The sequence below is a fragment of the Chlorocebus sabaeus genome, chromosome 15 (genome assembly GCF_047675955.1).
Source record: "Chlorocebus sabaeus isolate Y175 chromosome 15, mChlSab1.0.hap1, whole genome shotgun sequence".
Lineage (NCBI taxonomy): Eukaryota > Metazoa > Chordata > Mammalia > Primates > Cercopithecidae > Chlorocebus > Chlorocebus sabaeus.
This window is the reverse complement of record NC_132918.1, coordinates 24,603,877-24,620,196: the sequence shown is the minus strand read 5'-3', so window position 1 is coordinate 24,620,196 and position 16,320 is coordinate 24,603,877. Positions and strand designations below refer to the sequence as shown.

The 16,320-nt window shown below is 35.5% G+C and overlaps 1 long non-coding RNA gene across 2 annotated transcripts in view; it reads left to right on the top strand.

The window, feature by feature from the left end:
* Nucleotides 1–16,320, top strand: part of LOC103221313 (uncharacterized) — a 349,435-nt gene that overhangs the window by 238,447 nt on the left and 94,668 nt on the right. For both annotated transcript variants that reach the window (XR_012095553.1, XR_012095554.1), the window contains exons 11-12: nt 12,987–13,167; nt 15,159–15,301. This is a non-coding gene — a long non-coding RNA (uncharacterized lncRNA). The remainder of the gene's footprint in view (nt 1–12,986; nt 13,168–15,158; nt 15,302–16,320) is intronic.

Here is a 16,320-nt window from a genome sequence, read left to right as displayed (position 1 = left end):
CTGACGAAATGAGCTAAACAGCAAAACAGTAAAAGTGGGGGACTTTAATACTCCACAGAGAGCACTGGTCAGGTTATCAAGACAGAAAGTCAACAAAGAAACAAAGGACCTACATTGTACTCTACAACAAACGGACTTAACAGATATTTACAGAACATTCTACCCAACAACTGCAGAATGCACATTCTACTCATCAGTACATGGAACACTCTCCAAGACAGACCATATGATAGGCCACAAAACAAGTCCCAGCAAATTAAAAAAAAAAAAATCAAAATTATATCAAGTATTCCCTCAGACCACAGTGGAACAAAATTGGAAATAAACTCTGAAAGGACCCTCAAAACCTTGCAAATACATGGAAATTGAATAACCTGCTCCTGGATGACGGTTGGGTCAACAATGAAATCAAGATAGAAGTTTAAAATTTTTTTTGAACTGAACGACAATAGTGACACAACTTATCAACACTGGGATACAGCAAAAGCAGTGCTAAGAGGAAAGTTCACAGGATTAAATGCCTATATCAAAAAGTCTGAAAGAGCAAAAATAGACAATCTAAGGTCACATCTACAAAACTGGAGAAACAAGAACAAACAAAACCAATGGATACTCGGGGGAAAAGGTAGGGGGTGACAAGAGATAAAAGGCTACAATTGGGTACAGTGTATGCTGTTGGGTGATAGGTGCTGCAAAATTTCAGATATCACAACTAAAGAACTTATTCATGTAACCAAACACTGCGTTTTCCCCCAAAATCCATTGAAATAAAAAATTAAAAAATTTAAAAAATCTTACTCTGAATGTTCTTTATTTATGTTATGATAGCACAGTTTTCAAAACCTAAGATATCCTTATCTGATGAAGATATGACAGAAAGTTAACATTGTTCTTTCTGTGTTATAAACAAATGGGTGTTTATTATAAATTTTCTTTCTATAAGTGTGAAACATATTCTTAGTTGTATTTATGTTTCAGTAATAATGTTGCTTTCTTCTCTGGCAATGTTGAATAAACAAGGCATGAAATAATTGAACAGTACAAAATAATAGCATCACAAGAATTTGCAAATATTAGAAATCAGGGCTTTACTCCTACCTTCAGAGAGCTGGTGATAAGCAGCCTACAATTGCATAGTGGTCTTTTTTCAATTTCCTAAACAATACACATCCAATTTCCACCAGGAACACATCCTCTTAGTAATTTGTTCTGCAGAATTGGAATGGTAGTGGATTTGATGTTACATTGCCTGCTTTATTGCTGATTAGTAATCTCACCATGCATTCTGTCCAGTCAACATTACCTGCCAAGTTCATAATGAGAAAAAGTTGCCATTTACAAAGTCCTCCCTTTGTGAAATATTCCATTGTGGTATAACTTTAAAATGTTACAATTTGTTTTTTTATGAACTCACCAAATATTTCCTGTTTTGCACTAATAACCTCAATAAAATATGCATAGATACTATCTTAAATTCATGATTAGTAGGATTATTTGTTTTAAGAGTATATGAAAATTAGAAGTAATTTTTTATCTTGATAATAAAACATATTTAATTTATATAAATATTTCTTTTTAGTTACCATTTAATGGACATCAACCTCATGCCAGGCAATGTACTAAGTAGTCTTCTTATAGTCACCTTCTTGATTCTTTCTCTAAATATCTACCAGGAAAATAAGATTTGCGTATGTTCTGAATTGAAATATATACTTCACTAGGGAAGGGGCACAATCCATTTCTCCAGTGTGTGGAGGACAAGGGTCTTGGCCCTCTAAGATTCACTGAAAATTACTGACATGAGGCAGATTAATTAATACAAGAAAAAGCATACAAATGTATTAAAGGCACATACATGGGAGACTTCAGAACGAAGTGAAGACCAACTTCCCAATGAGGTGCAGAGGCTTATTTACCATCTTGCAGTTACACAAAGAATGAAGGTTTGGATCCTGGTAAAATGGGTTAGAAGAGTTGGAGTGAAAAGAGGAATTCTACTAACATACAATAAATGGTTACTAGGGAACAGAAATAAAATTGTAAATAATTCTCTATGGAATTAAGGAAATCTTAGAGACAGTGTTTCTGGAAAAGGATTCTGTTGAAATGTAGTTATGTTTCTGGTTTTCTTTCCTGTAACAGATAATGAGATAACAAAGAGGGGGACAGGAATAATTGTTCTCTTTGGTAGGTCCATTCTTATCTTTATGTAGATAGGGAAAAAGCCTATTCCAGGACTTGTTAATCTCTAAGAGATTTTAATTTAAAGTACTCATTATATCAACAGCCATATTTTGGCATGAAATATTTTTTATTTCCTTCTAATGATATATATGTGTCATATATATGACTATATATGAGATAAATATATGAATATATGTAAGATTGATATATATACATAGAGAGAGAGAAATAGTGCTGAGAACCTAGTAGATACACAATAAGTGTTAGTTGAATGAATGTGTTTATTTCCATTGTATAAACTTACATTAAAATGTAACTTTTCAACATCACACAACTTATAGGACTTAAGGCTATCATTTGAATGCGTGCTTTCTACTAAGTATGTAACTGTTACTGGAAATGTCTCCTAATCCAGACCCCAAGAGAGCGTTCTTTTTTTTTTTTTTTAATTATTGATTTCTAACTTTTTGGGAATATAATGAAAATAATTTCTTTGGTTAGTATTTTCTTAGTACAGGAAAAGTGGAACAAACAGAGAATACAAAAATAAATGATAAAAATAAATCTAAATATGTCATTACTATGGTAGAACATGGATCGTCAGACAGGATTTAAAGAAAAATATCGAGCTATATGCTATTTAACACAGACATGCCCAAAACCTAAAGGCAGAGCACAGCGTAAAATTAAAATTTTAGAAAGAGCGTTCTTGATCTCATGCAAGAAGTAATTTGGAGACAGTCCACAAAGTAAAGTGAAAACAAGTTTATTAGCACAGTAAAGAAATAAAATAATGGCTACTTCTAGACAGAGAAGGAATGCACCCACTTTTGGTACAATGCTGGTTAAAACCAAAGAATTCACATCACAGATACTTTGAAAGAAGTGGCAGGTCACTGCAAATTCCATGAGACAGTCAAAAATCTCTGGTGCTCTCTGGAGAGATTGGAGGCCTCATGGCTGGAGGCCAACCAACTCAGGGCTTTACAGAAACTCATACAGAATAACCCTGTTCCCAGGAAGGAGGAAACAACAGCTAATTCCGCTACCTGCAACATCCTGGCTAACCAGTGGTCCTGTGTCTGTCCATGTGACAGTTTCACTGCTAGCATAACAAGCATTCAAGAAAGCCAGCACACTAAATGTGTCTACAACCAAGGACTCTCACAGAGTCTACTTTACTCCCCTCCCACCTCCACCAGAGCAAGTGCTGGTATCCATAGCTGGGAAACCTGAAGACAGATCACATCACAATCCACTTTACAGACATTCCCCAGCACCAGATCAGAGCCTGGTGGCCCCATTGGGTGACTATACCCAGAAGAGCAATAACAATCACTGCAGTGTGGCTCACAGGAAGTCCCATCCCTAGTGGAAGGGGGAGTGCACCACAACAAGAAACCACCTGTGGGAAAAAGATTTGAACAGCATCCCTTGAGTTCCAGACCTTTCCACTGAAATAGTCTACCCGAATGAGAAGGAATCAAAAAAGCAATTCTGGTAATATGACAAAACAAGGTTCTATAACACCCCAAAAAGACCTCAGCAATGAATCCAAAGCAAAACTAAAGCTTTGAATTGCCAGATAAATAATTCAGAAGATTTATATTAAGCTACTCAAAGAGATACCAGAGAAAGGTGAAAAACAACTTAAAAAAAATTTAAAAAATACAGAATATGGATGAGAAATTCTTTAGAGAAATAAATATTAGAAAGAAAAATAATCACAACTTTGGAGATGAAAGACACACTTAAGAGACATAAAATATGCACTGGAAACCTTCAACAACAGCATTGAACAAGTAGAAGACAAAGCTTGAAGACAAGGATCTCAAATTTACATAATTACAGAAAGATAAAAAAAAAAAAAAAGAAAATGAACAAAGCCTCTAAGGAATTTGGAATTATGTTAAATAGCCAAACCTAAGAAAAATTGGGTTCCTGAGGAAGAAGAGAAACCTAAAATTTTGGAAAACATTTTTGAGGGAATAATTGAGGATAAGTTCCCTGGCCTTGCAAGAGATCTAGCCATCCAAATACAAGAAGCTCAAAGAACATTTGAGAAATTCATCACAAAAAGATCATCACCCAGGCAAATAGTTATCCGGTCATCTAAGGTCAAGAAAAGGAAAAAACATCTTAAAAGCTGTGAGACAAAAGCATCAGGTAACCTACACAGGAAAACATATTAGATTATCAGCAGATTTCTCAGCAGAAACTCTACAAGCCAGAAAGTATTGGGTTCTGTCTTTAGCCTCCTGAAACAAAATAATTGTCAGCCAACAATTTTGTATCTGGTAAAACTAAGCTTCAAAAATGAAGAAAAGATAAAGTATATTTCAAACAAACAAATGCTACTTCCAAGCCCGCACTTAAGAAACGATAAAAGGAGTTCTAATCTCGAAACAAAATCTTAAAATACACCAAAATAGAAACTGTTTAATGTATAAATCTCACAGGGCCTACAAAACAACACAATGAAAAAAACCCCATGGCATTCAGGCAACAACTGACATGACAAATAGAACTACCTCAAAGAAATAAAAAAAAAAAAAAAAAAAAAAAAAAAATATTTCAAGGTTACTATTTTTGCACACAAACTAAAAAAATCTAGAGGATATGGATAATTTCCTGGAAATACACAACCCTCCTGGATTAAATCAGGAATAAATAGAAACTCTTAACAGAACAATAACAAGTAGTGTGATTGAAACAGTAATTTAAAAAGGCAAACACAAAAAAGTTCAGGACCAGATGGATTCACAGCTGAATTCTATCAGGCATTCAAAGAAGAATTGGTGCCAATCTTACAGAAACTACTTCAAAAGAAGGAAAAAAAGGGATCTTCCCTAAAGCATTCTGTGAAGCCAGTATCACTCTAATACCAAAACCAGGAAAGGACATCTAAAAAAAAAAAGAAGAAGAAGAAAAAAAGAAAAGAAACTACATATCAATATCCCTGGTGAACACAGATGCAAAAATCCTCAACAAAATACTAGTTAATTGAATCCAACAGCATATCAAAATATAATCCACCTGATCAAGTTGGCTTCATACCAGGGATGCAGGGATGGTTTAACATACACGAGTCAATGAATATGATACATCACATACACAGAATTAAAAACAAAAATAATATGATCATCTCAATAGATGCAGAAAAAGCATTTGACAAAATTCAGCATCCTTTATGATTAAAATACTCAGCAAAAGTGACATGGAAGGAACATACCTCAAGATAACAAAAGCTATCTATGACAAACCCACAGCCAACATGATACTGAACTGGGAAAAGCTGAAAGAACCAAAAACTAGAACAAGACAAGGATGGCCACTTTCACCACCTCTATTCATTATGGTACTGAAATTCCTAGCTAGAGCAATTAGACAAGAGAAAGATATAAAAGGCAACCAAATTGATAAAGAGGAAGTCAAATTGTCGCAGTATGCCAATGACGTGATTGTATAACTAGAAAACCCTAAAGACTCATCCCAAAAGCTCATGGAGAGGAAAAAGGAATTCAGTAAAGTTTCAGGACTGAAAATCAATGTACACAAATCAGAAGTGCTGCTATACACCAAGGGTGAGCAAGCTGAGAATCAAACCAAGAACTCAATTCCTTTTACAACAGTTGTAGAAAATAAAATAAAACACTTAGGAATATACCTAACCAATGAAAGATGAAAGATGGATGATCCCTACAAGGAAAACTACAAAACACTGCTGAAAGAAATCATCAATGACACAATCAAATGGAAACACATACCATGATCACGGATGGGTAGAATCAATATTGTGAAAATTACCCTACTGCCAAAAACAATCTATAAATTCAATGCAATTCCCATAAAAATACCACCATCATTCTGAAATGGGAGGAGTTCCCTTATCCTCCTCCCAGGGTGTGTGACAGGGGTGTGGCTCGCTTCTTTGGTGCCCCACTGCTTAACCTCCTAGGTGGAGCAGGCAGACAGGCAGGTTGTGGGGTGCATTTTGGGGCTCTGGCCCCACAGCCACAAACACTCACACTTTGAGAGTGTTTACAGCTCTCAAAGCCCCAGTGAGTGTGTGTTACAGTGTGCTGTGTCAGTTTTGTCATCTTGTGGCTTGTGTTAATCAGCTCAATTAGACCTTCTACCTTATGTCAAGGACACAGGGCTTTCTGTGTCCCGGGTTCTTGCCCTAGTGTACCAGAAAAACCAGATCACACATGGACTTGGAGGATGGGTACAGGTTCTATGTGGTGGAGGCAGCTCTCAGAAAGGTGGATTGGGAGTCAGAAGGAGAATGGAATGGGAAGGTGGTCTTCCTCAGGAATCAAGCTGCCCAGTGGCCAGACTTTCCTCTGACTGCCCCCAACCAAATTCAACGTCATCCCATCTCAATGGCCTGCCGGTGTCTACTGGTGTTTGTCAGTGTGCTCTTCCGCTCCTTTTGATGTCCAGTTACTTGTGTCTTTGCCCACTAGGGTCTCAGGTTTCTATGGGCATGGAATATGGGGCATGGCAGGCCAGAGTGGTCTTGGAAAATGCAACATTTGGGTGCAAAAATAGGAGTTCTCACTTAATTCCATGGGCATAAGCCTGAGAGTAGAGCCCTCTCCAGAGACCCCACGTTTTTCTGTCCAGCACATCCCTGCCCCACTCTCATATCAATTCTACACAAAACTAGAAAACACAACCCTAAAAGTTATATGGAACCTTAAAATAAACACATATCCAAGCAAGACTAAATAAAAAGAACAAATCTGGAGGCATCACATTACCCTACTTCAAACTATACTGTAAGGCCATAGTCACCAAAATAGCATGGTTCTGGCATAAAAATAGGCACATAGACCAATTGAACAGAATAGAGAACCCAGAAATAAAGCCAAATATTTACAGTCAACTGATCTTCGACAAAGCAAACAAAAACTTGCAGTGGGGAAAGGACACCCTATTCAACAAATGATGCTGTTATAATTGGCAAGCCACATGGAGAAGAAGTAAGCTGGGTACTCATCTCTTACTTTGTACAAAAATCAACACAAGATGGATCAAACCCTTCTAGATATTGATTTAGGCAAATAATTCATGACCAAGAATACAAAAGCAAATTAAGCATACAAAAAAAATGAATAGGTGTGACTTAATTAAAGCCGAAGAAATAATCAGCAGACTAAGCAGACAGCCTACAAAGTGGGAGAAAATATTTGCAAGCTATACATCCGACAAAGGACTAATATCCAGAAACTACAAGAAACTCAAAGAAATCAGCAAGAAAAAAAAAACAAATAATCCCATCCAAAAGTGAGCAAAGGACATGAATAGACAGTTCTCAAAAGAATATATACAAACGTCAACAAACACATGAAAAAATACTCAACATCACTAATCGTCAGGGAGATCCAAATTAAAACTGCAATAGGATACCACTTTTCTACTGCAAGAATGGCCATTGTTAAAAAGTCAAAAAACAATAGATGTTGGCATTATGCGGTTAATAATAATAATAATAATAATAAAGGAACACTTATGCACTGCTGGTGAGAATATAAGTTAATACAACCATTATGTAAAGCAGTATGGAGATTCCTTAAAGAACTAAAAGTAGAACTACCATTTGATCCAGCAATCCCAGTACTGGGTATCTACCCAGAGGGAAAGAAGTCATTACATGAAAAAGACACTTACACACACATTTATAGCAGCACAATTTGCAATTGCAAAAATATGTAACAAGTATCAATGTCCATCAACAAGCAAGTGGATAAAGAAAATGTGATATATATATATATATATATATATATATATATATATATATATGCCACGGAATACTGCTCAGCCATTAAAAAGGAACAAAATAATGGCATTTGTAGCAACCTAGATGTTAGAGACCATTATTCTAGGTGAAGTAACTCAGGAATGGAAAACCAAACATTTTATGTTCTCACTTAAAAGTGGGAGCTAAGCTATGAGGATGCAAAGGCATAGGAGTTATATAACGAACTTTGGGGACTTGGAGAGAAGATGAGCAGGGGGGGAAAAATGAAATACTACACATTGGGTACACAGTATGCTGCTCAGGTGATGGGTGCACCAAAATCTCAGAAATCACCACTGCAGAACTTGTCCATGCAATGAAACACCACATTATCCCCCTAAAACAACTGAACGAAAATAAAAATAAAAATAAAATAAAATAAAACACAAAGGCAAAAAGTCATGGGGGAAATGGGCTCCACTACAAGGACTCCTGACAAAAGATTATTAATCTTTGTGTAACTGTTGATTTTGGCAAGAAACTTACCCTTAAACTAAGAATGCTTTTGTTGGCTGGGCGAGGTGGCTCACACCTGTAATCCCAGCACTTTGGGATGCCGAGGTGGGCGAATCACGAGGTCAGGACATCGAGACCATCCTGGCTAATGCGGTGAAACCCCGTCTCTACTAAAAATACAAAAAAGGTAGCCGGGTGTGGTGGCGGGCGCCTGTCACCACGCCCAGCTACTCCGGAGGCTGAGGTAGGAGAATGGTGTGAACCCGGGAGGTGGAGCTTGCAGTAAGCCGAGATTGCACCACTGCACTCCAGCCTGGGCAACAGTGCAAGACTCCAACTCCAACTCCAAAAAAAAAAAAAAAAAAGGAATGCTTTTGTCCTTTAGATGTGGGATATCAGGATATTTCCTGGCTTTTTAAAGTTCTGGGTCTGTTTAGCAAACATTATTCATCTATTCCCTTAACTGTAAACATCTTGTCACCAAGAATGCTCATCCTTCTGGGAATGCAACCCAGCAGGTCTCAGCCTCATTTTATCCAGCCTCTATTCAAGATGAAGTTGTTCTGGTTCCCATGACTCTGATATAACAATAATTTTACAGCAATTAGTTACAAAAGACTAATGTATTCACCAACTAAGATCCCTCTGGCAAACTTTCTCTTATTTTGGAGTTGGCAAAAAGTATGAGATTTATGACCAGTCAGAAAAAGCAAAGGTATTATATTGTGGTATCCAGCAAGATAATAATTCTACAGATTTGTTTTTTTTTGCTTAATTACATATGGAAAGCTTCTAGAACAGGTACTGGCACATACTTGGCACTCCAGTCAATAAATACATTTTGAATAAAAAAAATTTTGTTTTCTAGGTGAACACTAGTATTAACAGAATTTAAGATACTTCCTAGTAAAAGTTACAATTTAAATCTTTTCGATTATACCATGTTTTTTGATTCTTTTCAGTATGTTTTCTTATATTTTATTTGATCCTAATAGTAATTCTAGAGATGAATAAAGAAAGTGTGATTGATATATTTTGATAAATTGTCCAAGGTCAAGTAAATTTTCCACGATTACATAATTAACAACAACAACAAAAAACTGTGATATCATCACACACGTCCGTGTGAAGAGACCACCAAATAGATTTTGTGTGAGTAACAAGGCTGTTGATTTCACCTGGGTGCAGGCAGCCTGAGTCCGAAAAGAGAATCAGCGAAGGGAGATAGGGGTGAGGCCATTTTACAGGATTTCGGTGGGTAGTGGGAAATTACAGTCAAAAGGGGTTATTCTCTGGCTGGCAGGGGTGGGGGTCACAAGGTGCTCAGTGGGGGAGCTTTTGATCCAGAATGAGCCATGAGAAGGAATTTCACAAGGTAATGTCATCAGTTAAGGCAGGAACAGGCCATTTTCACTTATTTTGTAGTGGAATGTCATCAGTTAAGGCAGTATAGGCCATCTGGATGTATGTGCAAGTCACAGGGGATATGATGGCTTAGCTTGGGCTCAGAGGCCTGACATTCCTGCCTTCTTATATTCATAAGAAAAATAAAATGAAATAGTGGTAAAGTGTTGGGGCAGTGAAAATTTTGGGGGATGGTATGGAGAGATAATGGGCGATGTTTCTCAGGGCTGCTTCGAGAGGGATTAGGGGTGGCATGAGAACCTAGAGTGGGAGAGATTAAGCTGAAGGAAGATTTTGTGGTGAGGGGTGATATTGTGGGGTTGTTAGAAGGGACATTTGTCTTATAGAATTATTGGTGATGGCCTGGATACGGTTTTGTATGAATTGAAAAAACTAAATGGAGTAAGAGAAAGAGAAAAACGGGTATTAAAGGACTAAGAACTGGGAGGACCCAGGACATCCAATTAGGGAGTGCCCAAGGGGGTTCAGCATAATTATTTGGCTTGGTTGGTGAGTTTTCAGGCTCCATCCAAGTTTTTGGGGTGCATTTCAAGTTGGGCTGGTGTCTGGAATGAGACTGGGGCCTAATAAAAAGGAGTGTCTATACAGGAGCTCAAATGGGCTGAAACCTGTAGCATTCCAAGGACACTTCTACCAACTTCTTTTTGATAAAACAGGTATTTTTAAGGCATCAGAATTTACTGTTAATTGAAAAATTTTCATGATTTTAAATAATCTAAGAACCATAAATAGCATTACCTTGTTTCATGAAAATAGTTTATGAAAATAGTACACTATATGAAATCCTCAATTCTTATTGATAAATATGTAGTGAAAATAGAATCTTTATGGCTTCACGAAGCCTTTTTCTATCATTAAAACTATCTGAGAATAGGCTCTCTTCATTAAGTTAGTTATTTAAATTAAGGAGATTCAAGTACTGATTATTTGTTTATCCTTTTGTTTAAAAATGAGTAACCATGCTCTAACTCCTAAATAATTTTGTTTTCTTATGTAATACATTAACTTTTATTACCCCAAGTATGATACACGGAACTCAAGCTTTTACAAATAAGTATTAGTTACAAATAATATCCAAAGTCCATTGTTTGTAATGGTTTGTTAAATAACATTAAACAGGATTTTGTTGTTGTTGTTTGTTTCTCATTTAGATTAGCTTTGCTTCAGCTTAAATGAGAACAGCTTAGAATATTTAATATACCAATGCAAAGTGTGATGTCTAAAATTGTAGGTATAACAAACAGTATTTCCCTAATCTATTTGAACATGAAAAAAAGTTTCTCCCCTATAGGGCATCTTGAGAAATTACTGTTCATGGATCACACTCAGAGTTGTAATGGCCGAGGACTTTATCATATATTTAGCTAACTCTTCTGAATTAATGGTTGTACTTACTGGTTTCTGTAATTCATGGTTCTTCCACTATTTTAGATTGTTTCAACTATAAGGGAGTAAATAGATAAGTTCAGTGTTCATGCAATTTTTATTAAATAAAATGAAAATAGGAAAAGCAAAAAGGGAATGCTAATCTACTTTTTATCTGGTTCATTATAAGGTAGTGCAAGACACCCTTAGATCAAGCAAGGGATACACAGATACGGTTAAACAGTCTGGTTTACATTTGTTTACATTCAGAATTAAACAGAATGTGTTTCTTTAATGATCTATAATTCACATTTTGTAAATATTATCTTCTATCTGTGTGCATCTATAATGACATTGTTAGAGTATTTAACTATAATATATTACTCTAATGATTGTGTAGCCAATAAGCCCATGTGCATGCAGTGATAATTAGCTTATTGTGAAAATACAGAAGAAAGGCAATCAAAGTCCATACATAATGGTCAACCAACTGAAGGGTCTTAATTATGAAATATTAGCCAACTGAGGACATGGTTTGGAAAAAGTTACTTTAGCAAAAAGAAAAAAGGAAACAAAGCAGATAACAGATACGAGAGGCATGTCCATGAGCATGGGCATGTCTATGAGCATACTATTATGATTCATACCAGATCTCATCATAGATGAGAGGCCACATGAGTTAACCATGATACAGCAGAAGACAGGATATGGGAAAGAAGATCTGTTGACTTTAGTCTTGGAAGATTCTACTTTGAGTGGCAATTTTAAAGAATATCAAGAATATTATATTTCTTTCCCTTATAGATCCAGTCTCCTTGATTCTCCATTGGATGCTTGTTTACATGTTCTCACATTTTACATGCTGTATAAAGACCTTCCACTTTTGAAAACCATATAGACAAAGTATAGAGGATAGGTATAACTACAAACTGTAACAAAAATATTGAATATTAATTTATGTAAGAATTGCTATATACTTTGACATACATTAGTCTGTATATATGTAAAACTCATATACTTATATAAAATTAAAGTTTAAATTATAAAAATAGATAACTGAAGATTTGCTGAGGAGAGGTTGAAAAAAGTATAAATACTCTACCTTCTTGGACTTCTTCCACAATTATTCCAAAGGCTGCAAAGCTATTATTTACGTCTGGTTCCCTAGAAGCAGACCTGCAATAGGAAATTTTACGCTATTGATTTATTAAGATAGTGTTTTCAGGAGAAACAAGTAAGGGAGTAACAGAAGCAAGGTGGAGAAGGAGAAGGAGCTGCAAAGATGTGCTTTCAGGTGAAGACTAAGTTCATTCTGATCCCCTGTGAACTTGGACCACAAATGATGAGACAGTTTGTCATTCCCTGAAGTCAGAAAGCAGGGCTTTTTGTGCACCTCCAACCATGGGTTGCAAGGTGGAGGGAGAGAAAGGGTGCACCAGTATAATATCCAGTCACTTTTAGGAAGGTGAGTGTGATAGTTAATTTTATGTCTCAACTTTACTGGGTCATGGCACACCAAGGCATTTGATTAAATATTAATCTGGATGTGTCTGTGAGGTTGTTTCTGGATGAAATGAACATTTTTGTAGACTGAGTGAAGTAGTTTGCTGCCTTCCCCCACCCAACAATGTGGGTGGGGCTCATCCAATCAGTTGAAGGCCTTACTAGAACAAAAATGCTGAGTAACGGGGGAAGTCCTCCTGCCTGACTACTTTGAACCGGGACATGTGCCTTTTTTTTCTGCCTTCAGACGCAAACTAAACATCATCTTTTCCTGGCTCTCAATCCTGCTGGTCCCTGAACTAAAACGCACATTATCAACTCTACTTGTTCTTAGTCCTTTGGAGTCAGACTGGGACTACACCATTGACTCTTCCGAAACTCCAGCTTACTGACTACAGATCTTGGAACTTTTCAGCTTCCACAACCATGTAAGCCAATTCCTTTCTAATAAATAAGCCTCTCTCTATATATACATACTACTGGTTCTGTTTCTCTGGAGAATTCCAACTAACGAGGTGAGAAATGGCTTCTATAACATAAATGAAAAACTCCGGAAAATACTGGTCTTAGAGTAAACATTGTTTCTTATGAAACGTTTCCTGTGATTTAACCCCATATTTACTGTCTAAATTTATCTGTCTAAAATAATTTTCAGGATTCTAATTTCACTAAATGTTTACACAGGTACCCTATCATTCACTTTCAACGAAGCTATTCTATATACTAAATTGCGGCTGTGTTCTTTTTGGAAACCTAACATTTAGAAAAATCCAAAAGATGATCTATCTATTACTTAAACTCGAAACACTTAAATCTATCTATTACTTAAATTTATCTATTACTTAAAGCTGAAATGCTTACTTTTTAGCAAACATTTACTTTGTTACCTATTTCTGAGAGTGCAAAAGTTTCCTTTGAAAATGAGACATAAAATCAAGAAATGCAATTAAAGCTTTAGGACTGGAAATTTCTTAGAGATTATCTTGTTCAATATACTTTTTTTTCATACAAGTAAAGTGAGGGAGAATATGATCTCAGTAAGCCATAGGGGACATATGGGAGAAAACTTTTTACTTTACATTTTTAAGTTTTAACACCTTGATCAGCAATTATTTTTAGCTGGAGCTTAGTATAAAGTCATTTATATACCATACATTTTTAATGTTGAAATCTTATTGCTTATGGTTCTAACTTCAACCAAAAAATGCCTCAGACGCAATTTGCCAGCAAATATTTTACTAAAAGAATGTATCCTTCATAGAGAACAGATTATCATGAACCCAATGTAGTCATTGTTTTTAAAACAGTTTGTTACTACAAACCTTTGAAAAAATAGTAATGGTGGTTGATAAAAATATCGACATAGCCATATTAACACATTTCATCAGATATCCCTGTGAGGTCAGTACTTTCATTAATCTATTTTCATTAACATATGAGTAAACTGTGGTGTCTGAATTCAGTTATTCTGGCTCACAAAATGGTCTTATCAACTACTATATTCTTCTCTAGAGCAAACATATTATCAACACTGAAACTATTGTTTAACTCATTGGAATATACACTTAAACCATTTTCATACATATTTGCTGGAAACTTATATGAACTAAATGCTATTTCACCACTTTTCTTGTTTTGGTTATGAAATAAAACAATGAAAAATCATTGGGTGTAACCTAGTGAGCAAGTGGAAAATCATGTGCTTTAGTCCTTCTCTTAATCAGTGTGTAAGTAATAAAACTTGCTATTTAATATGAAGGTGATGATCTTTATCCACTGTCAAAGGACATGTATGTGGGGCTACTTTTGCTGTAAATAAAGGATTACATAAGCTACACTTATTATTCTTGGGAAAAAGTACAATGGCACAGAAATTAGGAGGCCCTGGGTTTAATTTCTGCTCTGTAAGTAGTTATCTGACTTTAGCCAAGCATTTAGCTCTATGAGAATCATTTTCCTCTTCTTGAAAGTGAAGAGGTAGGAGTTTTGACCTAGATCAGCTTATAGATTCTTTCTAGGTCTATTCTAACATTCTATGAGTCTATGATCTAGACCTCATTAATGGTCTGCTATTAGTACTAGTCATGCCCAAATGAAATATATTAAGTTGCATTTTGTATGTGATAGGTGCTGCCAGATTTTAGATTCGTACTTTTAATTTATATTTTGAGATCCTCTTCTACCTACTCTATGCTTTTTAAGAAAGTTTTACTCTTAGAAAAGAAAATACATGGATTGATTGAGATCATTCAAAAATTTTAAAATTATTTTACAAATTAGATTATAAAGATTAAACCTCATTAATAAGAATAAATTAAATGTTTAAAGGTTAGAAACAGACATCAGATTGGACAGTATATCAGTTCCCTATCTGAACTGGAAAGAAAAATAAAAGTATTATTATACTTTATCCATGTAGGAAAGTTATGTAACATGTCAAGAGTGAAGAATGAGTTTGGAAAAGTTGCTCTTCATGGCATTCTTTTACTGTGAACCTCGAATGGTGTGCTTGAGCCGTTGGAAGCAGGCTGAAACAATTGGAAAACACTGAATTAGTGGGAGGTAAGGGCGGTATCTGCAACAGCTGAAGTAAAATGAACTTTTCTGCAGAGTAAAGCAGCTTAGTTACAACCCTCAAAGCTCAAACGTCAATCCATTCCCAAGCAGGACAAGTGTGGGTGATATATGGAAAGGCTATTTTAAAATCCGCTTGAGCTTGCCAATCTGGAGATTTGCCCAGGAAAGAGAGCCTCAGAAAAATCACGATGCAAACAAGCAAATTTTATCAAATTTATGCAGAACTTGAGAGTCACAGAAACTAATTGGACAGAATCCCATCTAAGATTTCATCATTAATAATTACTATGACAGATAGTTATTTTAACTGTCTTTTCTCTCATGTCTGTTTCAATGACTTAATAAGTATGTGTATTTGTTTTGTGCAATATCATCATGGAAAAAATACTTTCCCAACATGTCCTTATAAAGCTAATTCTGTTCTTTTGGACCTTGCTGAATCTTATATCATTTTTCAAATATGGCTATGCTGTCAAATAGAAGTGGTAGGGACATTTTTTTCTAAAGTCAGAGCATTTCATTTTGAATGCTCAAGAAAATCACAAAAGCCAAGTGTTACTTTCTTTTAAAATAAAGGTTTGTTTAACATCTTGTGTTATGCAAAATATTTAAGTGACATTAAGTAATTGTGAATACTTTCTGTAATATCAACAGAATATTTTTGTCCGCAAAGTGATGTCAATATATTGAGTGAAACACTCTGTTTTAAACATAATATTAATGCTTATTGACTATGTATGTTACTGTCTTTTGCAGACATCAGTTGAATCACTATGACTTATTCTAAATGAGATATTTTTAATGAAAATGTATCACACAGACAAGCTAAACCATTTCCAGGAATATTGTAACAGCTTCAAAAGAAGATACTATAGTGTTAAAGGGAAGCATATGATTCTTGATGTTAGTGCCAGAGAGCTATAGTTTTAATGTGTTGAATCACTACGAGTGATGACATGAATGATTAGATTTTGTAATAACAACTTAATTTGAAAGAAGGAGAT